The following is a 27,678-nucleotide window of genomic DNA, read 5'->3' as shown; positions in this document are numbered from 1 at the left end:
CCATCATGCAACAATCCTACGGTTCTTCTGACTAAATATCTCTGCACGGATGTCCATGTCAAAAATGGAACATCTCTCCAGCTGTGCAGCAGAGGACACGGGCTTCCATGCTCTAGTCATGATCTACTGTCGGCCTCTGGCTCTCCAACACAAAGAACGAGATGCAAAAACAAGGCATCACAAACACTCCTTTCATCCTGTCCAATAAAACAGCCAACAATGACGGGCCCGCTCTCCTGCCCTCTTACCTCAGCCTCTGCACACCATCCTACTCTCCTGAGCATTAGGCTGGCACAGGGATGCAGCTCTTCTAGGCTCTCCCGATGCAGCCCATGGCACCAGTACCTGTGTGACACATGGATCTGTAAGCATTCTGCCTTCTGTGACATGCCCATGCCGTCACAATGCCAGTTGCCAGTACCACCTGCCCATCATGCCACAATCCTACGCTTCTTTTGACTAAATATCTCTTCACGGATGTCCATGTTGAAAATGGTACATCTCTTCAGCTCTGCAGCAGAGGACACGAGCTTCCATGCTCTAGTCATGATCTCCTCTCGGCCTCTGGCTCTCCAACACAAAGAACAAGATGCAAAAGCAGTTGCATCACAAACACTCCTTTCATCCTGTCTACTTCAACAGACAACCCTGCCAGGCCCGCTCTCCTGCCCTCTTACCTCAGCCTCTGCACACCATCCTACTCTCCTGAGCATTAGGCTGGCACACGGATGCAGCTCTTTCTAGGCTCTCCCGATGCAGCCCATGGCAACAGTACCTGTGTGACACATGGATCTGGAAGCATTCTGCCTTCTGTGACATGCCCATGCCGTCACAATGCCAGTTCCCTGTACCACCTGCCCATCATGCAACAATCCTATGTTCTTTTGACTAAATATCTCTGCACGGATGTCCATGTCAAAAATGGAACATCTCTCCAGCTGTGCAGCAGAGGACACGAGCTTCCATGCTCTAGTCATGATCTCCTCTCGGCCTCTGGCTCTCCAACACAAAGAACAAGATGCAAAAGCAGTTGCATCACAAACACTCCTTTCATCCTGTCCAATTAAGCAGCCAACACTGACGGGCCCGCTCTCCTGCCCTCTTACCTCAGCCTCTGCACACCATCCTACTCTCCTGAGCATTAGGCTGGCACAGGGATGCAGCTCTTTCTAGGCTCTCCCTATGCAGCCCATGGCACCAGTACCTGTGTGACATATGGATCTGTAAGCATTCTGCCTTCTGTGACATGCCCATGCAGTCACAATGCCAGTTGCCAGTACCACCTGCCCATCATGCAACAATCCCACTGTCCTTTTGACTAAATATCTCTCCACGGATGTCCATATCAAAAATGGAACATCTCTCCAGCTGTGCAGCAGAGGACACGAGCTTCCATGCTCTAGCCATGTTCTCCTCTCGGCTTCTGGCTCTCTAACACAAAGAACAAGATGCAAATCAGTAGCATCACAAACACTCCTTTCATCCTGTCCAATAAAACAGCCAACACTGACGGGCCCGCTCTCCTGCCCTCTTACCTCAGCCTCTGCACACCATCCTACTCTCCTGAGCATTAGGCTGGCACACGGATGCAGCTCTTTCTAGGCTCTCCCTACGCAGCCCATGTCACCTGTACCTGTGTGACACATGGATCTGAAAGCATTCTGCCTCCTGTGACATGCTCATTGTATTACCAAGGCAGTTGTCATTAACTTTTATCCAATTGCAACAAATCTTGTTCTATAGAGACCCAGACATCACATAAGTTTGAATATTTCTAAGTGGTTTTCTGTTCTTGCTTTGATACATGTATTTTGTATTATTCTTAACTTTTTACTGAGATTCATAAAACTGAGGAGATAGCGATGCTCCCCACTCCCAGTTTTTTAAATAGGCTAATAAATTGAATCTGAAAGCTATTTATTGTCTATAATGTTTGGTTTTCTATTGGAAAATAATGCTTTCGTTCTACTATACGTTTGCGGAAATATGTACAAGTCTCTCTTTGTAAAATTCTACCTCATATAGTATTGAAATCAAAAGATGACACAGATCACTCTACTTTAACCCATGTTTAGTATATTCAAACGTGCCTGATATTTCCTACGTTTTATTTGCACCATTCATTACTCATCCTAAGAGCAATAAATAACATGGTCACATGCAGTAGATCAAGTATCTTATGCCAACCAAAATCATTTGTGAATTCCAGAATTCCATAATTTTCTATTAATTTTTAAAAGGGGAGTCATCCAACACCTACAAACATAACATGAATGTTCTGTAGTTAACCTTACAGAAGGGCTCTAATATTATTTGAAATTGTAAGATCCCGAATTTCCTAAAAACCTAAGTTCTTTAAGTTCAATAGCCCCTGATTTTCTGATATATAAAGGCTGGGCACTTAAAGCACAAGAGAATCAAAGACTTTCCAGCAGATTTTCACTGGGTTGCTATGTATTCGCATAAAGTTTCAGGTCCTTGGCCAATTCAAATACATATGCACATGTTAGGACAGCTTTTAAAATATCAGCCTGTAAATGGAAAACCAGTTCCAATCTCAATCACTTTGTCATCACATTTTCTTGATCAAATGCTTGTTAATGACATAAACAAAAATTTTTATATAAACTCTGACCCATGCTATTAAAAGTGTGCTTTACAATAGGCATTAATTACTTGGTAGAAAAATAGTTTTGTTTTATTTCTAGCTAATGAATTTTAAATATATCCAGTAGTCTTGTTTTTGAGTAGATAAAATGCTTTGAGAAATGAGTTAATAAGCTGAAAAAAAAACAAAGACAGTTTATCTAGAAATATATTAACACCTCCATTAGATTCTCTAAGAGTGCATCCTCCTTCAGTTCTGTTGAAGTAAACACAAGTTATCATTCGACATTCAAGGAACACTGTATGCTTTCATATCAGATTATCATTTTTATGACAGCACCTAGATAGCAAAACATACGTTGTGGATACCAGCAGAGAACCTTTTTGATTGCATCCACTAAATTAAAAAATATATATATTAAACCAGAATGGGCTGATTAGATGTACATTATAAATTATACATGCTAAGTCACAAATTCAATATTTATTAAGTTGACATTAGCAACTGCAACAATGATATAGAAGGAAATAAGCAGATAAGAAAAGGAAAGATCAGAAATTTCATTGTTCTTGTACTAAAATTTAGGAGGTTATTCAAAGAGGTCACAGAGCTAAGTGTTACTGAATGAATCACTACATTTTTATGCAAAAGCCACAAAGAAAAATATTTCAATCATGTAGCTAGAGCACCAAATAAGCAACAAAAATTAATAAAACTCCACATCATTTCCAATGTACTTTTTTGCCCCTGGTCCAGCAAAGTACTTTAAAAAAGTACCACCTGTAACCTTCTGATTTTACTAGAATCATAGAATAGAAAGAATCTTAAAGATTATCTAGTTCCAGTTCCTTACTATGGGTAAGTACACCTCCCACTAAACCACGTTGCTCAAAATCCCATCCAACCTCACCTTGAATACTTCTAGGGATGAGGCATCCACAACCTCTCTGGGCAACCTGTTCCACTGCCTTATCACCCTCATGGTGAAGAAATTCTTTCTTATATCTAATCTTATAGTTTAAAGCTACCACTCTTGTCTTTTGCTACATGATCTCTCAAGCTTTCTTGTAGGCCCTTCATATGGAACGCCACTTTAAGGTCTCCCTGGAGCTTTGTCTTCTCCAGGATGAACAATCCAAATTGTTTCAGACTCTACTCATAAGAGAGGTGCTTGAGCCCTCCAAACATTCTCATGGTCTACTTCTAGGCTCGCTTCAACAGCTCCATCATACCTTTCTTATCTTGGAGGCCCTGCAGCTGAATGCAGTACTCCATGTGGGTCTCACAAAAGAGAAGCAGAGCGGGAGAACCACCTCCTTCAACCTACCAGATGTGCTTCTTCTCTTGCACCAAGGATACAGCTGGATTTTCGGGCTGCAAATGCACATTGCTGGATCACTGAGCTTCTCCTCAGGGCTGCCTTCAATTCGTTCTCCTCCCAGACTGTATTTGTGCTTGATATTACCCCATCCCTGATGCAGGTCCTTGCACTTGGAAAACCTACTTGAACTCAATGAGGTTCCCATCGGCCCACCTTTCAAGCCCTTCAAGGTCTCTCTGAATAGCATCTCTTCCCTCCAACCTATCAACCAGACCACACAGTTCATGTAATCAGAAAACCCCTCTGCCTTTGTCACTAATAAAGATGTTAAGTAGCACTGGTCCCAGTACTGATGTCTGAGGAACACTGCTTACCACTAGCCTCCACCTGATAATTGAACCACTGACCACAACTCTTTGAGTGCAACTATCCAGTCAATTCTTTATTCACTGAGTGGTGCATTTATCAAATCCATTTCTCTCTAGTTCAGAAACAAGGATGTTGTGCCATCTGAAAACTAGATATGCTAGTGGGCAGCCATGGTAACAGGAACTGTTTCTAATTTTGTATGAATTTGAACTACAAAAACAAAAGTCATACAGTCTATATGATTAAGCTCATGAGGACATAAGGAAAGATTAGCTTCAGATTTACCTTTGATTTTCAGTAGAGCTTGTGTTGCATATACCCACTCTTAATTTCAGATTATTCCAATTTGTTATTCATTCATTGTTATTCACTGTTTTCATGGTTTTGAAGACCACGTGGTAATATTTCTAATTATCTTGGGTTTGATAAAAGCAATCTTCATTGCAGTCAAAATCCAGAAAGCCTTTTGTGATCCTGAACTATGTGTAACAAGTCCAGTCAATGGGGAAAGTACAGAACTACATAGGCATGTATTTTATGCCATGAAGGCCCTGGGCAATAACCAGATGGTGTTTGATTTATTATTCTTGCATGAGGAAGTTTTTTGTAATGTTAACGTTAAATGGCAATGCAATTAATTAAACTCATAACAGCTTTGCCATTGGAATACTCATCTGTATGTTTATAAAGACAGAATGTGTTCCTCTATGAACAAACATCATGCTTTCTTAAGTTGTGATTTACAACAAGTATCAGCACAGCACATACATAGCAATGAGAATTCTTTCAGAATACTGTTTCATTTTCAACAAGAACTTATGTGTGTTAACAAATATTTTAGCTATTGTCAATGAAATTATTTATATATAAATAGTCACATTTAATGATGAGATTTCCAAAACTTGTGCTTATAACAGGGGTTTAACTAACTCATTTTTCAAAAGTAACACTAGATGGTACTCATGTAAGGAAGAATAATAGTTCATTTACTTAGGAACTTAACAAGGGATGTAGGAAGCCAGAAGAAACAACAATTAAAAAAGAAAGGGTGAAAGATGTAAGATTATGAGTCCAATGAAAAAAATATTCTAGGGACATTGGTTTTTCTATACACTAAAAAGATAAACAGCGGATTTTCCATTTTTTGTGCAGCAAAAATTCTTACTAAACACTGTAACATTCAGATCCCCATCATATACCTGAACAGACTCAAAGACTGTACAGATAATATCTATCAACAGTTCATGATTGTTACAGAAGTTATTCTCATACATTGGATAAATGCAAAAGACATAAGAATAGGGCACTTCTCTGAAAGCAGCACCTCCCATTTGATTATGTTGGACTATGACGTCTGAGGTGTATGTTGGTGGTATGGCAGGAGTGGTTGAAACTTTCCACCAACATTCCATTACATTTTGTTGCCATGTGACAGATGGCAGCAGGGGGGCAGACTGGCATAGAAGTGCAGATAGAGCAGAAATGTGTCACTGAATTCCTCTGTGCAGAAAAAATGGAACCATTGATATTTGTCAACACTTGCTGAATGTTAATAGAGACCAAGCAGCAGATATGAGTACAAAGAGGCTGTGGATGATGCATTTCAGTAGTGGCAATAGCAACAGTGGGTCATTTCCACTGGTGAAGATTTTTACAAAGCATGGAATGCAGACTCTTGTTCATCACTGGTGAAAACACATAACTAACAGTGGTCACTATGTTAGAAAAATAGTGTTTTGTATCTGAGAATTTGCTCTATTAGCCGGTGTTATTGTGCTGTTTGCACAATAAACTGTTGTAGCTTCTATTATTTTATGGGCAATCAACACACACTCAACATTTTCACTGGGATGAGAGCTTTCAAACGTATGTATGGCTAACTAGCAAAGAACTGCACATTGTTAGTTAAATATATTTTGGAAGCTGGAAACCCAAAAACAAGTCGATCTTCCTCTATTTTTACCTTCAAAATACCCTGAACAAATGATGCCTGCTTGCTGCTGCATTATTTCTTACGGTGCACAACTATTGTGACTAGCACCCCTATACAATCTTCAAAAAGACTAAGATGCTCAGGGAAAGGCACTCAAGATTTTTCCTAGGATAAAATTCAATATATTATCCATGTACTTCATTAGTAAGACAGTTTGGCCACTTAAGCTGAATTCATATCACATGGAAATAACAATATGATCGTTGCAAGGAATGTCTACCTGGAAAAAAAAAAAACAATACAAGGAGAGGAGAGCTGCCCAGTCCTGCTGAATCTCACACCCTATGCTGATCTAAGTTTGTAGTAACAGAGAGAGTACCTTCACTTGTGTACTCAAGGTCTTTCCCCTGTCAACAGCCTCAGAAAGCAGGTGTTTGGCTAAAGAATGTGATTATCATTTAAATTCTCCCTATTTATTTAGCTAGATGAATTATAGATTTGAACCCTTCTCAGTCTATTCCTGCTGAAAAGTCCCGACCATTTAATCTGATAGTTGTTCAGAAGCTTGTGAAGTATTTGGTCTTTATCTCTGCTTTTCTCATTATTCTCACACATCTTTATGGGTGAAGAAAATCCTACATAATACTGACCAGGAAATAACAAGGGAAGAGATGAATAAATAGGAAAGGTAGACCAGCATCGAGGATGAAAAGGAGAAAGAGTAGTGAGTTAGAATTCAAAATGAACACAGATGAATGTGTTACATATGCTCTATATTAATATGTTTTTGTCTTAGATATTGCTTATTTTTCTCTTCTGTATTTTTATTTGAAGAATTTTTATAGAATGCCAGTGTATGCAGAATGAGAGTTTTATGCTGGGACTCAGCTTCAGATTCAGGCGTGTGCATATGTGACGGTTAGGGTGTTTTGATTTATTTTTGTCTAAGTTCCCACCATCGACAATGGAAAATCTAGTCAGTACAATAAGTAGTGTTTAGAACACGCATGTTTACTGCAGAGCGATACAAGTTATAGATTAGATTTCACTGAGTCTATTGTGAGACAGTCAAACCGGTAGCCTAAACAAAGGCATGAAGTGCTGTTGGAGATGTGAGATTGTCCCATCAGCTTGCATCTGTCAATTAAGAATGGTCCCATGTGGCAGCCCCACAAAAAATGTATTAGATACAGGACTAGATAAATATTTCTTTAGGAAAGTGAATCAATGTTTACATTCCTGCTGAAAGCTCCAGTGGGAGCTTAGGAAATTAGCTTATATCACAACAGGTACTGTAATTGAAGGTGAACCCCCCTCCTCATTTTTATTATTGTATTTAGATTTGAGATATTTTTGTCATATGAAGATAACCAGAACATTAATTGTTAAAATAGTACATTCATCCATTTTTTATTGTACACTCCTCTGGGATAAAACTAATTCAGGAAATTTAGAGCTTGCATTGGTCAATAATATCTGAAGACTGCTTTAGAATGGTTTGAAATGTACATTATTTTAAAATTTGTGAGATCTTAATTTACTGCTTTTTCAATATGTGTTAATTAAAATTTTGAAATCTTAACTTTTCATTAACTGTATCATATTAATGTATGGTTAATTGCTCTCTGATACTACGTTTTTCATAGACATACTCACATACCAGTGTAATTTCCACTAAAAATTGTCAAGATTAATTAATAGTTTCAACATTTAGGTCTCATGAATCTGAAAGCAGTTAGAGTTATGTGTCATGTATCAATATTTCTTTGTATATATGCTAGACTGTAGTTTTTTACCTAAGAGCTGTTAACAAATTAACTGTACATATGGCTTATCAAAGGTACAATTTGTATTACTTAGCTTTTGGCCATGGCAGTATATGGCTACTTTTAGTTTGCTAAGAGAATGGAACTTCCATAACGTAATTAGTCCCTTCTCGGGATATTCCTTAAAGATGTTGGGACAAGTCTTCACTTTTCCTCTCCACTGACTGTATAGGTATGATGGGGCATATTTCAAGATAAACAATACACAATCACAGAATTGTAGGGTTTGGAAGGGACCTCTGGAGATCATCAAGTCCAATCCCCTTTTAAAGCAGGGTTCCCTGTGCTAGGTTGCACAGGAAAGCATACAGATGGGTCAAAGAATCACAGAATGGTTTGGGTTGGAAGGGACCTTTAAGACCATCTAGTTCCAAACCCCCTGTTATAGGCTGGGGCACCTCCCACCAGATCAGGTTGCTCAAAGCCCCATCCAGCCTGGCCTGGCCTTGAATAGAGGCATCCACAACCTCCCTGGGCAATCCTGTGCTGGTGTCTCACCACTCTCTCAGCAAAGAATTTCTTCCTAATATCTATTCTTAATCTACCATTTCCCCTCAGGTCTTGAATACTTTCAGAGAAGGAAAGACTCCACAACCTCTCTGGGCAGCCTGTTCCAGTGCTCTGTCACCCTCACATTGAAAAATTCTCCCTCGTGTTCAGATGGAACTTCCTGTGTTGCAGTTTGCGCCTGTTCACCCTTGTCCTGTCACTGCACACTAGTGAAAAGCATCTGGCCCGATCCAGTTGACTGCCACTCTTTAGCTGCTTATAAGCAATGATAAGATCTCCTCTCAGCCTTCTCTCATACAGGAGATGCTCTAGGCTCCTAATAATTTTTTTGCCCTCTGCTAGACTCTTTCTAGAAAATCATTTTTGAACTGGGGAGCCCAGAATTAGACACATTCTTGCTGAATGGCAGCACAGTCTTCTAGTGCGTCAGCTGCTTCATATTAGCAGCAAAGTTGATGAGATCAGACTCTATCCCTTCATTCAGATCATTGATGAAGATGTTGAATGAGACTAGGGGGATGATGAAGATGTTCTACTGATCCCTGGGGAACAAGCTACAAGCCTCCAATTAGACTGTGTCACTGATCACAACCCTCTGAGCTCTGCTAGTCAGCCAGTTTTCAACTCACCACTCATCTATCCCACACCTACTAAGCTTCAATATAAGGATGGTATAGGAGACAGTGTCAAAAGACTTACTGAAGTCAAGGTATACAACATCTACTGCTCTTCCTCCATCTATTCAGCAAGTAATGACTTCATAGAAAGCTATCAGGTTGGCTGGAAATGATTTTCCCTTTTGAAAAATATTCTTTCTTCTTGTTTACAAATAATAATAATATAAAAAAGTAGAAAATCCTGGATTAACATGACCATGGAGAAAATCTCCAATTTCCATGAGGTAAGGGTTGACCCAAAATGTTATGAACCACATTAAATTCCTTTTAAAATAGTATTATATGAAATTATATAACCTCACACTCATTGATGCAGTTTTTTGAACTGTGTCTTACTGCTAAATGTACACCAGGTAGTACAGCATGAAGACAGTGTTCATGTTAGTCAAGCTACACTTCATAACAGGCTCCTGCTGTTCCTACTCTGCTTCCATTTACAGCTGCCCTCAAGGATTGCCTTCTGTTCTGGATCTGGATTCTAACATGAAAGGAGTTTGAGCATGGGCGGGCTCTGGAGCAGGCTTGCCCTACAAAGAAATTTATTTCCACCTCATGCTCAACAGTAGCCAAAGTTCTGTTTAGCTGTGCTTGAGACTTATTTAAGACATCTCTCCTCTGCAGCACTGATCAAGAACTTTTAGAGCAAGTCAGAGCTTACAACCCAGAGGAAAACAGTATCAGCCTGAATAAAATCCAGGAAGGCAGTTCACAGAAAATCTGTACATCTTCACACATCTCCAAGTTCAGGTATGGAAGAGGCTGACAAACTCAGGAACTCTGACATGCAAGAAAAGAGGAAGTTTTTCACACAGCCTGCTCTGGCGGTTGGTGACCCTGCACATAGCGGGGGGTTGAAAGTAGATGATCACTGTGGTTCTTTTCAACCCAGGCCATTCTATGATTCTATGATTCATGAATTATACTGCAAAGCTGCCATAGCCCCAAGGGTACTCAGTGACCATAACTGTATTCTGCCCCCCTCCATTCCCCTACTCAAGCTCCTCTTCACCCAGCTCATGGTCCAGGACCCAATTTCAGTCCTCTCTGGGGTTTTCCACCCAAATATTCTTAATGTGAGAAAACCATGTTCTACCTCAGACAGAAGTGTGCTTTAATAAATGTCACATTTTTTAATAGCCACCTGCAGTAAAATAAATAAATATATATAAATATATAAACAAATCAAAAGAGCTGGCCATTTATTTTGAATTTGTCTCTATCTAATAGTCATAGAATTAATATTTTTATGGCAGTTCATTCTGCATATGTGAAAGTGGCAATTATTTTTAACCTCTAAACTCAGAGAAGGCACATCATCCGTCACTGAACTTTTGAGTTTGACATCAATTAAAGTTCTCCCATTAAAAAGAAGTTATTAGAGCAATACAGGGTTATACACAATCAACTTGTCAAAAATGATATTCCTGTGAAACATTCAAAAAGAAAACCTTTCTGTGCCTAAGAGGCACAGTTTTTTAGTGGCAGATTTTACCTTTAAAACTAAAGCCTGGGGATCCCAAAATCCCTCCTTCATTCCCATGACAGATATGAGTTTTTTGTTGTTTTTTTTAAATAACAATAAAATGTGATAGACTATGCATTGTGTAGGAATACTGCTATGATTCACAAAATATTACCTACGAGGCCAAATAATCGATGTAGTAGTAGTGACAAACCTAAAAACAAGGCAAACTAGGCTGCTTTTATTCTCACAGTTTATATACGTATAAATATATAAAATACTATACTTCTATGCCACCTACAAGTTGATGAAAACAATGCATAGGAATAGCACAATCAATTACTTAACCCAAAGGCTTCAGAATTTAACTGACAGAGACCATGGATTTCAGTGAGTTCTCACTGAAGCAGCAAAAGCAAAGGCTACCATCAGTCACAAGCTCGTCTTTGGCTCTTTGCCCAGTCATTGTAAATAGCCCTTACTGTAAGTAGCCTTCACTGATATATATATATAAAAAATACAACAATTTGGGGGGGTGGGTTTTTTGTGTGTTTTTGTTAGTTTGATTGTTGTTTTTTTTAATTTTGCTGACTTCAACTTCTTTCTTCAACTTCTTTCACAATAATTTTGTTCTCTTCCTTCTTGTTTTTGATATTCATACCTGTACTCCTCACCTCCTTTCTTTTAACATTCAGTTTACCACTATTACTAGATGTAGATCTCCTAGCTCTAGCTGAAATCACACTCTTCAGATTTAAAAAGCTCCTCATTATGCTCAGAGAAGAATGTAATTCAATCTGTTTTGGAGTGAGTTCTCTTCAAGGCATAGATATGAAGTTTCAGTCACAATGAAATAAACCGGTAAAGAAAGTCCACATTAATAGTTTGTATAGCATTGGTGGAGAAATCAAATTAATTTTTTCAAGCAATCTGGCCAGCTCCTGGGTAAGGCAAATATTCACAGTTTTATAACAAAATAACAGTTTCTGAATTTGCTTTTCAAAGGGCAAGGACTTAGGCAAAAGACAATATTTTAGAACATTCTCAGAAGACATACTATGAGAATAAAAAATTTTGCAAGATCAAGAAAAGCATATGCAATAGCAGTAGTCACTGTCTTTCTGGCAGAAAAACAACATAGGAACAGAGATGAAAAAACTTAAACATAAAATAATGACAAATATTTCAAAAAATTCATGTTCCATATACAAGACTATACACAAAGGTCTTGGAATATTATCAGAGTCATTATTATTAGCTCACTTCTTTACATCTAAGCTATTTGCACTCTCCTGAAGGACCACAGTAAAAACGGCTAATCAAAGGCAGGACTTCATCTGACCATCTGAATGACAGAAAACTCAGCTGAGCAGGGCAAGTTAGAGAGATTTTTAAAATAATCTACCCATTCCAGAAAATGTATCTAAATCAAATTAACTAAGATTAACATTTTGCATTATTTGGTTTTTCACCTTGTATAACAAACAGCTTTATCAACAGTATACAGTACACAGCCTAACTGAGAACCATATCTAACAAAAGCAAACCCTTAACTTTTCCATGTGTTACATAACCTGAGATGGTAACAAGAAATTCAGTGCAGCTTTCTTTACAGAAAGGGCTGTTAAGCATTGGAGTAGGCTCACCAGGGAAGTGGTTGAACCACCATCCCTGGATGTGTTTAAAAACCGTTTGGATGTGGTGCTCAGGGACATGATTTAGCAGAGGGTAATACGGTTTGGTTGCAGTTGGACTTGATGACACTGAAGGCCTTTTTCAACCTGAGAAATTCTATGATTCTATGATATGCATGACCTTCATTTTGTGTATTTTATCATTTTCACAAAAGTACAGTTACCTCAACACAAAAGCGAAAGCCACATCACGTGGCTCTAAACTAATTCCTGCCTTGATGTTGTAGAAGTTTAATCAACTAGAGAGCCTTTCTGTTTTCCTGTACCTAAAGCTGGATAACACATTTTAATTATAAGAACCATGAAATTCTGAACATTCAGATAGAGTACCACTCAAAACAGTTCTACAGTATTTGGTAGAAATCAAATTCGGTGAAATGAAAAAGAAGGTAATTTACTTGCCTTATAAAAGCTTGCTGGAAAAGTGAATATTTTCATCTGATCTGAGACTATATTAGTAGGAGTAAAATATAAACTCATGATCAGACATATTAGAACAAGGAGTTTTATTTAAACTCCATCTAACAATGAAAAAATGTTCCCTGCAGATTTTTCTAACATTTTCATTCAAGTTTTTCTTTGATTTCTATTTAAAGAGACACTGAAGAAGCACTACACTCTTCTTTGGAACAGACATGCTGATTTCCAAATCAACTTTTTAGCACAAATCATAATTTGCAAGTAAAATCCTGCATTTTGAAGGTGGTTTTTACAGAAAGGCTCCTGAATTATGATGCTATTCATTAAAAAAGATTGGCTTGGGGAAGAGCTTTAAGAAACTTTAACACCCAACTAAGTGCAATAAGATTTTTCTTCTCTTCAGCTTTCTTTGCAAATTAACAAAAATATAAATGTAAAAAATATGACTATTAAGCAAAACAAATCAGTCTACATCATTCTTGCTGCAATGTTTACTTATGTAATACCAATCATAGCTCCGTAAGTTGAAGGAGTAATTAATTAAAAATATCATATGCAATTGTTATATGCAAAAAATCATCTACAAAAACAACAGCATACAAGTTGAAGTGTAAAGAAAAAATAAAATATATTAAGCCTTCCATAAATGCTGATCTAAGGCAATTGTGAGCTTTTCCTTCATAGATTTTGTTTATAATCACCATTCATAGAATCACCAAGGTTGGAAAAGACCTACAAGATCATCCAGTCCAACATATCACCAATAGCTGTCACTATACCATGTCCCTCAACACAACATCTAAACGTTCCTTGAACACCTCCAGGGTTGGTGAACCCATCACCATCCCGGGCAGCCCATTCCAGGGCCTGACCACTCTTTCATAATAGTGTCTCCTGACGTCTAGTCCGAATCTCCCCTGGAGCAATTTGAGGCCATTCCCTCTAGTCCTATCACTAGTTACACAAGAGAAGAGGCCAAAGCCCAGCTCACTACAACCTTCCTTCAGGAGGCTTGAATATCAGCCCCCCTCCCCACCTCCCCCCATGCCATGTGGGATGATGGAGGAAAGAAGGATGGATTCTAGAAGGAATCATTTTTTATTTCGGACTGCTAGGACAGAAAAGTAAAAAAAAGTGGTTTCTTATATGTAAATTGAAATACAAAACCACATAGGAAGCTAACTGTAGATTAGCTACAGGAATCATTCTATCCTGATGCACATCTGATTTCTCTTCTGCTTCACCATTCATCTGTATGTCAGCACTTAATAAATTTCAAATTCAACACAAAGGTAGTAGAGAACAAAGCTAAGACATGTCTGGGGGAAGAATAAGAAACTAGGAGTAAAAGTGTGACATTTTGCTTGGTGTTAATACCAGCACAAGAAGCCTTGCTTCAGAACATGAGCAGTCTCTAAATGGGCTGTGTTCTAGCCTCGTGTCAGCTCCAACCTGAAATGAGACCCAGGCACACAAAGGCATCTCATTGTTTCTTCTCCCTCTCAGGCTCTCCTCCCCCTACCTCCTCCCCTTTGGTTTCTATGAGAAGGAAACACAAACAGAAATTCTGGAGATGCAGCACACTCCAGCCCATTTCTCAAACTGGAAAACTTGTCAACCAGGACAAGGTTAAGTACAGTGTTACCTCATATCTAAATGGAGTTAAAGAAGCTTAAAAGTGGAAGAGGCAGATATTACTTCTGTGAGTGTATCCTGTGGCAATAAAATAGTATCCATGTGCCTGGAGAATGAGTGACCAATAAGAAATTAAATCATTGCAACTGCTTTCTTAAAATCTTTGTAAAAAATTTTAGGGAATGATACAATCACATTCCATAAACCATAGAAGAAAAACATTATTTAAAAAATAATAGCAATAATATCTGAGTAACATAGTGTTTATATCACTAAAAATAAGGTGAAGTATTTAAATTTCATTTCTTTTATGGAAGCTAGTTTGCAAATCCAAAGACTTCACAGCAGAGAAGAAAACCACTATTTGTATGTTCACAGAGCAAAGAATTCAAAGATATTGACTCTCATTAGAAGGTACACAATTACGTTTAGTTCCATCCAAAAATTCATTATACAGATAAATCCTATTTCAAGTTGGAAAAGAAAATATTCTCCTATGTAAGGGTTCAAAATCCTATGTTTTCCTTTTTTTTCCTAAAAATAAACATACCTAAGCACAAATCAAAAGATATATTAAAATAATAATAATAATAACTTATAATAACTTATAATAATAATAATAACTTATAATAACTTATTATAATAATAATAATAACTCAGGAATAATTCTTAAAATTATTTGTACCACACTAATGCACTTTCGTACATGGGGTATGAAGCTACGTAAAATTAGCAACATTCGATTTAATAATTGCCTTGCTTGTGCATGTCAATTATGCATTTGCTTGTTTGAGAGTACTTGTTTGGCCAGTGCTGACAATTCCTAGCACAGTACAGAACGTTAAAATCTAAATAACATTTGTTAAATTCAATTCCCTAGGTCTAGTAATAAGGAGAGCATTTTCACGTGCAATAGGATTTTAAGTATATGTTTTCCACATTTCAAAGAAAGCTTCTAATGTTTCCCATATGCTCCTAAAGAAAACAAAATAAAGATGATAAAATGTGATGTGTGATGTAATAAACCTTAAATACATGGATTCTTTTAGAGAAAGAAGTCTTACAAATCAAAAGTTGTAAAATATTAAGTTGCTCAAGTTGAAATTGTTTATTAACATGTTTGTTGAGAAGGGCTGGCTCAAGTGTGGCATCTTTACTTAAGAGAATTCTGATGTAATGTCAAACATCAGCATTTATCTCATTACCCATTTAACCCATTACTCTTCCTTACTGAAATGGGATTGAGCTAACCTGCGTGTCTTTCTCATTAATCTTTCCTCAGCAGTTCAATGAATTTTGGTTGGATACTTTGAGCATCCTGAAATCCCAGTTCCTGGAGATGCACGGCTGGTCATAAAGCCCACAGGTGAATTGTGTACAGTTGTTTGAATGTCATATTGCTTGACTGAAGTCTCAACCATCAAAATCTACACTTAAGGTAACAGAGCTGGTTTTATTCTGATCGGAATCAGTCTTGAAACAGAACAGTGTTTGGCATAGAGTGGTGTTAATAACAATGAAAAGAGGAAAATGACACTAAATGAATTGGAATGCAGAAACTAATGCTATCTAACACATAATTGAGTAAAGACATTTGTATGACTTTACAGAGCCCAATGGTTTCTTTAAAAATGCTATTTTTAATAAGTTGCGTAAATAGGTTACACAGGGGGTAGTAAAGAACACCAAATTTGCCCTCCCATGTGTATGAATAATAGTTCTCAGAAGCACTGTTTCACAGTCTTTATGGGTGAATGCTCTCAAGCAGGGATAAATGAGATATCCTACAGTCAATATTTTTGCTGTGAATATCTCCCAACACAAATCCTATGATGAAAACAAATTTGTTAGGAAGCTATTATCAGAAACCAATATCTTCTGACACTTTCAAATTATTGTTACTCCCAGTGAAAACAGAGAATAGTAATTCAGCTCCTCAGATACCACATAAAGAGAGAGCAATGACAGAAAAATGAAAAACCTAAAAATATGCACAATGTTTTCAGGATCATGTCCAGCTCACCTTAGCATTACAATCTCAAGTAGGCCCCCCAGGCTCGTACCCTCTTCCTCTGGGCAGACTGATTTCCTCATGTATCAAATAATCTCTCCCCTATAATCATTGCATTACAGGGTTATCCAATTCATTTTTCCTTTACCTATATATTCTACACCATGATATATTCACAGTCAGACAAAATTTGCTTTAAATAAAATTAAAGCATTTAACATATTTAACCCTCACTTTCTTTTCCTGCCATATAGCTTGAGCATTTATCTATTTTGTTTTTTTAAATCACATTGTGTATCAAAGACATACAGTGGTGATTGTATTGCAGTAAGATGAGAGAACATGACTTATATCATGTTTGAAATACTTTGTAAACGTACAAAGTTATAAATGTATTTCTTAAAGAGAGTATTAAAAATCAAGCTGGTAATTTTATCAGCATGTAGAAACAGATAATTAGAGGTCCCACAGCAATAAGTACTTCTTATGTAATGAAGTTGAAAACAAATTTTTTATTAGTAACAGAAATAATTGTATGGGTCATTTTCAAATTCCATTGGGTAGATTGGCTGAGTGTAATGCTATATCACAGACTCAGAGATATATCAGTAAAAATGAAATGCTAACATGAAACATAGTATCTTGATTAGAAGACTTATCTTCAGTGTTCTTTCTTTTCTGCTGTGTCTGAAGAAGATGAAAATTTCTCTCTACTGTATTCTTAATAGATGCAAAATCCTAATGTTAACCTCTGAAAATTGTCCAGGCAGGAAGTTTATGCTGTTCTGATCTGACTATTTGTTAAGACAAATAGTACCACTCTACATTTGGTGCTTTCCTTTATGTTAAATTGTCTTTTTTTATGATTGCATGTTTCTTTAATAACCAGACTAAAAATCACACTATGCATATTATTTTTCTTTGCCTTCTACTTACTGTTTGTGCTGTCAATGAGCAATTACCTGATAACAAATTGGATGTTTTCTACAGGATCAAGACTGCCATATAAAATCGTTTCTCTCCAGAAGCACATCACTCATTTGCTCTGACATCTATCTTGACCAAGCAGATGACCCACCACTCATTATCACCTTTTCCAAACCTTACTATTATTTTTATTTTTACTACTTAATATTTTTCTTTGTGTTGATCTTCTAATTGACTTAACAGATGATATATCACATAATTCCCCTTTTATTTCTGCCTTCTGATGATATAATGGCTAGAAACTCAATGTGGGGGGAAAAAAGAACTGAAGGAGTGAGAGCAGAGGGAGAAGAGATATACCCACACTCTGTGATGGGAAGTAACATGAAAGCTGAATGAATCTTCAGTTTAACAGTGAACAGTAAATTAAGCAAGAATTTGAAATGGCACAGATAAACAACAACAACACAACAATAACCAAAAAAAGAGCAAATAGCTCTGTACTTCATATTTCATCTTATCTTTGCAATACAAGAAAACAGAATAAGGGGACTGTGTCTGAAGAACTGTGTTCAGACCCATCTTCCAAATTACTAGAATGATAATGAAAATTTCAAGTACAAACAAGATTTTTCAAGAGGAAAGATTAAAGAACATTAATATAGTTTTATGAAGCACTTTCCAAGGTGGAAGAGGGGAGTAATTTAGGGGAAAAAAAGGAGAAGAAATGTAGAAAATATCAGTGTTTTGAGGATGCCTTCATGAATAACAGGAAGATCAAAATCCTCAAGGGATAAATGTAACATGTCTTAGTGCCAGGACATGCCTTCAAATAGACTGAATTGGGGCACATTTGACAAATACTTTCCTAAGGCAAATTATGAAGAAACACATGAACTACCTGCTCAGTGGCTGAGAAGCCAGCAAAAGTAGGGTTTTACTTTCTTTTTGCTAATTCCACTACTACATTTCTGTGATCACTCTGGATTCAATTCTCACATACTTCCTCAAAATCATAGAATCACCAAAGTTAGAAAAGTCTTATAAGATCATATAGTCCAACTGTCCACCTATCACCAATATTTTCCACTAAACCATGTCCCTCAGTACAACATCCAAACATTTCTTGAACACCTCTAGGGACAGTGAGTCCACCACATCTCTGGGAAGCCCATTACAGTGCCTAACCATTTTCTTGGAGCAGTATTTCCTAATGTTCAACCTGAACCTTCCCTGGAGCAACTCGAGCGGACCATTACGACTAGTTCTATTGCTAGTTACATGCAAGAAGAAGCTGACCTTCACCTCACCACAACCTCCTTTCAGGTAGTTTTAGAGGGCGATAAGGTCCCCTCTGAGCCTCCTCTTTTCCAGACTAAGCAATCCCAGTTCCCTCAGCCCTCTTCAATAGACTTGTGCTCCAGCACCCATTGCAGCTTTGTTGTCTTTCTCTGGACATGCTCCAGGGCCATGTCTTTCCAGTAGTGAGGGGCCCAAAACTGAACACTGTACTTCAGGATGCAGTCCCATCAGAGCTGGGTACAAGAGGACAATCACCTCCCTGCTCCTGCTGACAACACTATTTCTGATACAAATCAGGATGCCAGTGGCATTCTTGGCCACCTGGGCACACTGCTGGCTCATTTTCAGCCAAGTGTCAACAGTGCCCCCAGGTCCATTTCCTCTATGCAGTCTTCCAGCCACTGTGCCTCAAGCCTGCAGCGTTGCCTGGGATTGTTGTGGCCAAAGTGAAGGACCCAGCACTTGGTCTTGTTGAACTTTATTCCATTGGCCTCGGCCCAGCTATCTAGCCTGTCCAGATCCCTCTGTAGGGAATGACTACAGCCTTTTCTAGTAATTATTTCCACTGAAAATATGCATGGAAAATGATTTCAGAACATCTGTGAATCATCTTCAGTCTTCCCAAAGAGTAAATTCCAGTGAATACTACTGAAAGGAATGGTTAGACTTTAAACATCCTTGTTTCTGCTTAGATACTCAATCAGTGTCATAGAAGCCATAAGAACATTTCTCTACAAAATCCACACAAAATGCATGTTGTTAATATTAAAAACAAGCTACATCCTAAAATGACAGGTTGAATATCTGAAATATGAGCAGAGCAGCCCCAAACAATACCATTATTGTTATTATCACCATCTTTTGTTGTTTATAAGTCCAAGTCTGTTATTTATCAGTTTGTATTATGTAAGACTGTAATGCAATATTGAAGGTCCTGAAACCGAGCATTTGATTTGATGGGTATTCTGTCTTTCTAAAATATATTACCAGAGGGCTATGGGAAGAGAGTTAAAGAGTGCTGTAAACATTGTCTTATCACTGGCTCTTTTCCAGACGCTCCCATATGATTAATCATGTTAGTCAAAAAGGTTTGAAGGCCTTGAGATAAACAATAGAAAGGAAAGCTAATAGAGAAGATAAACTAAAATAAAGAAAACTGTAAAGAAAAACTAGAGTACTGAAGATAAGATTGAGGGTGATCAAAGCAGGGATTTCTGAAGTTTAGTTTCTCCTGGAGTTTCCACTACATGTAATCACAACATCTTTATACATTCTATCCACATTACATAAAAAGTATGTGATCAGATTCCTGCTCACAATTCAGTGGCCAAAACCTATTAGAAAAGCAGGTTTATTTAACAGACTTTTCCCACTGGTTTTCTCACTGGAGGCTCAATTGTTTGCATAAAGAAAGTAAAAGACAGATTTAAATAGAAAAGTTTAAAATTTTACCTGAAGAATTCCATGAAAGAGAAGCCATAGCCATGCTGTTCAGCAATTCCTGCACAAACAACGTTTGCAGATGCTCCAATCAGTGTTCCATTGCCTGCCGTTCAGAAGACAGATAGTGGCTTAAAGTTATGCTCTGTTTCTTACACTTATGCTGTCTATTCTGTACTAAAGTCCCTAGATGTACTAGCTGGAAAAAAAAAAATCAATTTCTGTTGGATAGACTTGAAAAGAAACATACAGACAATATCTCTACATCCTAGAAATAGCTTCAGCCTGGTGCCATTCTCAGGTTCTACATAAAATAGGAAAATAGAGAAGGAAGATAATACCAGTCTAACAGTTGTCAAAGTAACACTAGGGACTTGGATTCAGATAAACCTGCTGATTTTTTTTTTTTTTGTTGTTTTATATATGAAAAGATTCCATCAGACGAGCTGAAAACAAAGGATGAGATAATATAGGAAAGAAAACAGAATTTTGCCACAATATCTTCAGCAAACACTTGGGGATTTTATGAAAAATGGATGCCTTCTTTCCCTACATAGTAGTGACACTTAGAAATGAGTCTTTTATATATATATAATTAGGATAATTAGTTGCTGGTTGGATTGTATAGCTTTTTCTTCTCATAAGTAAAAATCTGGAGACTGGAAGACACACACCTATCCGCTGAATTCAAAAAGATCATATAAAGTTTATTTGCCAAACTACAGCAGTTCTTTCTAACATAGAAGAAAAACACTTTACTCACTGAACTTCAACAAATTACATTATATAGGCCCTCTTATGAAACGTACATGCAAAAGGAAAATAATACCATGTTTATAAAGTGCATCTATCTTCTTGAAAGAACTACATACCTCTTTTTTTTAATTCTAAGCTGTTTCCAGTAACTAATTTGCACCTGTGTTTTCTCTAACCTTTCAACAAAGTTACAACATAAAGTTAGGCATTCAAGGCTCAGAAGGACTGACTCATTTTCTATACCTTTCCCATGAGTCATACCTTAGACATAAAACAAGTTGTACACTTCACTTCCACAAATCAGATGTCTTCATCAAATAATTCTGCTCTAAATCATGAATTGGGAAGTAACAATGACTCCTATAATTTGTTGTTTCACTAAAATTTTGAAAAAAAAAGAGAAAACTATCTGAAAATTTTTTCTTTTATACTGTAGCAAGTCACCTCTTTTGTTATACATCTATACGTAAAGTATCCTTTATTCTAAGTGCATGTCTTCATGTGCTGTCAATAGCTTACAGTTACTCTTCTCATTTTGGCCCTGTTAAACATTATTGCTCATTATTTCTAGTTTGAGAAAAAAAATTCTCAGAAGGTAATTAACGCTACAGTTAATTATTTTTACCTAGTAAATGTTTCAGGTCATCCAGATCTCAGTTTACCAAATAATCCATCAAATTAAGGCAAAAGTAAGATTCCCTTAAGAATTCAAATGTGATACACATACATTTCCTGGAGATATGGAAAATATCCTCCCATGTCCCCAGCTCCAAACAGATATTTTATTTCTTTGTCTTCTTTTTTTTCCCTATTCCTATTTTTCTTCTCTACCAGGAACAATGCTGGGTGAAGAGCTTCCTACTTGCTATTTTTAAGGTTTTAACTTTGGAAAGAAACTGAGTGCAACAGTCCTTTCTGTCTCTAAAGAGCTCTCCTGACATCAGTGGGACTGCTCGTCAGTAGAAGAGTATATCCCTACAGATCATAAAAACATTGTAGAGCACTCTCTACAGATAGAGATATATATATAGATAGATATAGATATAGATATGAAGGACTACTTGTGACCTAATTTTCATATCACACAGAATGATTCACCACATGTCTTTCAAGTGTGGTGATAAGAAATGATCTACCTTCCTAGTGGCCAGAAACCTTTAAAAAACAGTGCCTTGAGTAGTACTGGTCATAAGCAACAACACAGTTTATTTACTTTGTCCTGTCTGACTAAAAGTGTATTTTAGTTAATATATGTTCAGAGATATGAAATAGGACTTGATCAGAATTCTTGTTAGGCTCTCACATAAGAAAGGCAAAACACAAAGCATGTGGCTTAATACACAACCAGAACAAATTAATACAGCTGAAGTTATTAGAAGAGTAAAACAGAAATAATTCAAGAATTTTCAGTTCCTGTACTAATTATTAGTCTACATTTTCCCAACATTTTGTAAGAGTCTGCTCTACATGTAGCAAAATCAGACTTCACCATCAGAATAATTTTACTGTAGTGAAGGAATATACCTCTGGCTTCAAATTAAAGGAGCAGGAGTGAAATTATACTTTTTCCACGGCTGTGACTAGATACAGCCAGGATTTCCAAACACACAGTCTTCCATACTGTACATGTGCTACTGTAGCACATTCGGATAATGAGGTATTATGGAAAGAGCTTCTGCATCAGCACTGCATTGATTTCCCTGAGTAGAATTCACTTGAGGAGAAATCATCACTTTAAGGTTATCTGAAAAAGTAGTATTTCTTTTTCATTTGTTCAGACTGTGTGTGCAGTTTAATTAAGTATTGGCTACTCATGCTTCAAAGAACTGCACTGAAATTAACAACCAAGACAAACTTTTGTTTCTCCTCCAGGAACATCCGTCTTAATGACAAGTATTTAACTCAGCAGTGAAACAGTGACACTGTGTCCTCTGAATGACAGAAAAGTCAAGACTAGATAGATGTAAATGGGATCCTATGTATATTAAATTTGTTCAAATTGACACAAATGAAGAGCAAGCATTTTCTAGGATTTCACAGAATCTTCATCATCATACCATCTTCAGCTTTAAGAATAATTAACATTAAAACACATAGTGAAGGCTCTTATTTGATTATTTGTATGTTCAAGCTATAATTGCACACCAATGAATTTATCAGAGAACACCAGTTTTGATGACTCGTACTGTAACTCATCCTTTATCACAACACATATACTTACCAAGAATTTATATTCCTTACAGTTAAATAAATGCAATATTTCTAATATCAGTAGCAGGTGATATGTTTGAAGTAAGCCGTACATAGTATCTTTCATACCTATTCTACCTTTTTTTCTTGGTGCACTGCAGGCATCCTTTTCAGTGCTAATTATCCTTAACAATTCATAACCATGAAATCAAGAGAACCTTTCTTCTTAATGCAAAAGAAAAAAGAAACAAGTTTGATGTGTGATCTCAGAAGTATTCAGACGTCTTTAAAGTGAGGATGCTATCTATGCAACAGAGAATAAAATGGCAGAGGAATCCTTATGTATCATGCTCATTTTTCCAGGTACCTGCCCTAGCTTTGCACAACAACTGCAGAAGCATAGTAGAAGGACTTCTACTATTTCTGCCCAGAAGCAGAGATAAAAAATTTTATTTTCTCACAGGAAATTACTCTGAGTATCTTAAAGGAATGCAAAATTAACTTCAAGTATAAGAAAGTATTCAACAGTTTTAGTTAAAAATAAATTCATCAAGAAATATTCGAAAGCAAAGTCCACATATAAAAATGTGATCTTCCATATTCATCCAACTTAGAGATACAAGCAGAAAGCTCTTGGGAAGGTTACGTAAATGTGATTTAATACCTGCCATATCCAAAAGCCCTGCTTTTTCCAGACTTCTTCTCCACTCAGTGTCATTATTTATTATTGCTCTCTACTACATCACTACTTTTAAGACTGCTAAATTCAAGCCCCAAAACAGCATACCACACCTTGTGCACCTCCCTGAGCTCAGCCAGCCTCTGCCTTAGCAGAGCTCATCTACATGACTATACTCTGCAACGCACTGAAAATCACTGTTGGGAGACAACTTTTCAAAAGTTGGGGCTGGGAAGCTGGGAAAGAATCATAACAAGAAAAGAGAGACAGTTTACATCAATAATGTTTCCTCTTACTTTAAATCTTTTTCTCATTGTGTTACTTGGCAGCAACACATATGTTACATCTAAATACCACTGGTTCTTAGAAGTATCTTTGGTATTGCTCTCTTAAGAGCAAACCTAACCCTTTTGTCTGCTGCATTCCTAATATGTTTGCTTGGAGAATCACTTTTAAAGTGTCTAGCAGGATCAGTGTTTATTATTCAAAGGACTGAGAAATCCAAGGGAAGATATTATCACTAACAAAGCTATTTTGCCTGGCATGGCAAATTAAAAAGAAATGGCATCATAAAGATGGGTTCTCAAAATATAAATGAGATAGTATCTTGTGCAACAGCAAGTTTTAAAGGGGATTGATTATGGAGAATTTTTGCTTTGTTCTGCTTATCACACACCACTTTTTAACCTGAACTAGCCAATTGACTTTCTGCATTTTCTTTTTCCTGTATCTCTGCTTGCCTACCACCAAAGAAAAAGACTACACAATTTTCATATCAAGTACTGAACAAAGGCTGTTATTTAGCAATGTACCAGTAAAGTGTTTATTATTTTTCTGAAATCCAATTATTTCAACAGCAAACATGAAACTCAGTATCCTGCAGCCACAATAAAAGACAGTCAAGCCACAAAGTAGGTTTGCTCCAGCCTTGGGAAACCATCTGTGTAAGCCACAGCTTTACATAGGGATATCTCTTTGTGCAGCTTTGTTCCAGACAAGTGTTCTCACTTCAAAACCAAGAGTTAACTACAGAATCATTAATAATTTTTTCTCATTCCTGTTTTTTGATGTAATCAATTTCTACTATTAAAGCGTCTATCCATAACTTATTTAAGAAAACCAGCTCCTTTCTTCCTATCAATTTCCAAAAGAAAATGCTGTGCACTCTCCTATGTGCTTTATATAGTTAAACATAGGTAGACTGATGTGTGTGGCTTCTATCCCATATAATACGTCATTTCTCTATTGGAAGCATAACTCAAACAAATAGAATAAATCTGTCTACAGAAGTGAACACTGAACAGTTATGGTTTTGATTAGCTTTGCAAGAAACAACCCTCACAGCTTTCACAAATTTTGTGTTTCACGCTAATCTGAACCAGATTTGCCTCACTAAACAGACGCATTTATGTTCATCTCTTAACTGCGTACAATTCTTGAATATCTTCTAATATTTTTAATGTGTAAAAATTTACAAGCTCTCAATAATCAAACTTTGCAATCAAAAAAGAATTACAGAATCAAGGCTAATTAAGCCTCTGCCAATCCTCACAATAACCAGGAACTTTAGCTCATAAGCAGTAAGAAGGAAAAGGTCTACATGAACTCATCAAACAGTCTTCAATCATAAGATAGTAACTTTTTTTAATTTTACCTATTTGAAAATATTTTGAAAGGGATATTTCTGCTGAAATGTCTAGATAAAAAATTCATAGGGTAAACACTGAAGGTGAATTAAAGTCTTAAATTATACAAAGAGTTCACTGACCTGACCATTCAATTCAACACCTCAAATAAAGTGAACCTTACCCTCTTCTACTACCACTATTGTACCACCAGCAGAACAGTTACTGTAAGTATTCGTGAGTGCTATTCAACTTTCATTGCTTTATTTTTCAAAGAAAGGAAAAGGTGAAATTTAAATTTTCCGTCTTCTACCAGAAGTGTGAAATAAGCAAGACAGGTTGCTGAACATCCTGCACTTGTTATGTTGATGAGCTACATGAATCCATAGTCTTCTTTCAAATTAAGACATCTGCAGAAGAGACATAAAATACAAGATCACCGTAGTCATCTCTCTCCTCAAAGTCAGCTTAACTCACAGAGGATAAATATTTTAGACTTAAATATTTTAAGTCTAAGCTCTGCTACTCAATTTCTTCATGCCCTGAAAATTATATATTCAGTAAGGTTAAATTTAAAACCTTTAATGCTACATACAAGCCCCAGTTTACTCATTATTTTTTCTCTGATTTTTACATTCAGAAGTTAACTGTTCCATTCCACAGCTTCTTCACATGTGTCACTACTAGGGATCGAATACTGAAAAACAGTTTTCTGAATAGTCCTCTGGAATAAAAAGAAATTATTCAACTTTATGACTTATTTTTGAGCTGAGCAGAACAAGATAATATTACTCAAAATTAAATGAATGTCTCTCCATTAAGTTATTTTAATGTTCAGCCGCTTAAAATTTAGAATTCTACTTAACATAAACTGGCTTTCAACTGAAGCCTAGCTTTTATGTTTTGCTATCACAGAATCACAGAATGGTTAAAGTTAGTATCATCTAGTAAGATTCCATTGCTTCAAGCAGTGTCATCTAGAGCACACTGCTATGGATCAAGTGCCTCTGACAACTCCTTTTGAGTGCCTCTCTTCACTTTAGGTGTGTTAACAGCAACTGTGCTGCAGATATTTTATAATATGTGTTTAAGTAATACATATCCAGGATACAATTACAATTTTCTTTAGTGTCATAGAGATTGTTTGATGGAGCAATCTGATTCATCACTTTGAATTAATTATATTGCAGACTCAGATTTCTTTTCCTCCTCTCTTTTGGATTACCAAACACAGTTGCAAGCAGAATCATTTTGTTCCTTTTCCAAAAAAGGGTTTAGTATCTGGAAAGTGTCTGCTGTGGTAGGAAAGTAGATAGACCAGTATTATCTTCTGCACCTAGAGTTTCAGAGCTTGCTGTAGTTTTCTTGTCTTGCTCTGTGTGATAGCCTGAATGCTATCCTCCAACTGAATATACCTCTTCTGATAGTACTGCACAGTCTGTATTATTATATTGTGGTGACTCACCAATACAACATAATGAGTTTAAATATTCTATATTATTCTGAAAATAAAAAAGGCCAAGGTTTCCAAGAAGGATGCTCTGTAGTTTTCAGGTTTTTTATAAACAAGTGCACAAGGCAAGTAAATAAAATTAAGCAAAACTCTGTATTTCTTTATAGGAGTCTCCAATGTCACCACTGATCATTATCCTTCCTCTAATTTACAGAACTCTATCACAAACAATCACTTTACAAAGATTACAAAGACAAATAGAAGAATTTCAACCTTATCAGTATCAACTGAATTCTGTGTTTTATACAGATTCTCATCCTTTCCATTTTACAATCCAAGATTTACCATCTAAACTATAAATTCTCATCAGTATAGGTGACATGAAACATATTTTTTATCCCGTATACTTCATATTTTATTCTTAATAACATACATCCATATATATATATATATGTCTGCCAAGAGTTATCTTTTCAAACTTGGAAAAATGGCCATGCTAACAAAAATTGATGGTTCAATATGGTTTTTGATTCTTTATTAGCTCAGTGTCATAAACCGAAGCAGGTCTCTGATATTTCCTTAATACAGACAATGATATGCTTGCCAAGTGGACTCATAGAGTTTTAGCTGTTTTTCTATTTTACATTCACAGCTTTCTTTTCTATCTCTTTCACGCCAATGAGGATTATCTTCAGTAATCTTAAAAGATTAGAGGATCTCCTTCAGCTCTGATAATGAGCACGGTTTTCACATCAAGGACTTTATGGTACCACTGAGCTTTAAAGCAGGACTTCATACTGAAAAAAGTATGAAAATGTCCCAGAATTTGAATGTTGTGGA

At 36.6% G+C, this 27,678-nt stretch overlaps 1 protein-coding gene across 1 annotated transcript in view; it reads right to left on the bottom strand.

The window, feature by feature from the left end:
* Positions 1 to 27,678, bottom strand: part of LOC100550272 (P protein) — an 85,461-nt gene that overhangs the window by 55,990 nt on the left and 1,793 nt on the right. The window lies entirely within an intron of this gene.

The sequence above is a fragment of the Meleagris gallopavo genome, chromosome 1, assembly GCF_000146605.3.
Source record: "Meleagris gallopavo isolate NT-WF06-2002-E0010 breed Aviagen turkey brand Nicholas breeding stock chromosome 1, Turkey_5.1, whole genome shotgun sequence".
Taxonomy (NCBI): Eukaryota; Metazoa; Chordata; class Aves; order Galliformes; family Phasianidae; genus Meleagris; species Meleagris gallopavo.
Note: the sequence above shows the minus strand (reverse complement) of the source record. Positions and strands in the feature narration are given on the sequence as shown.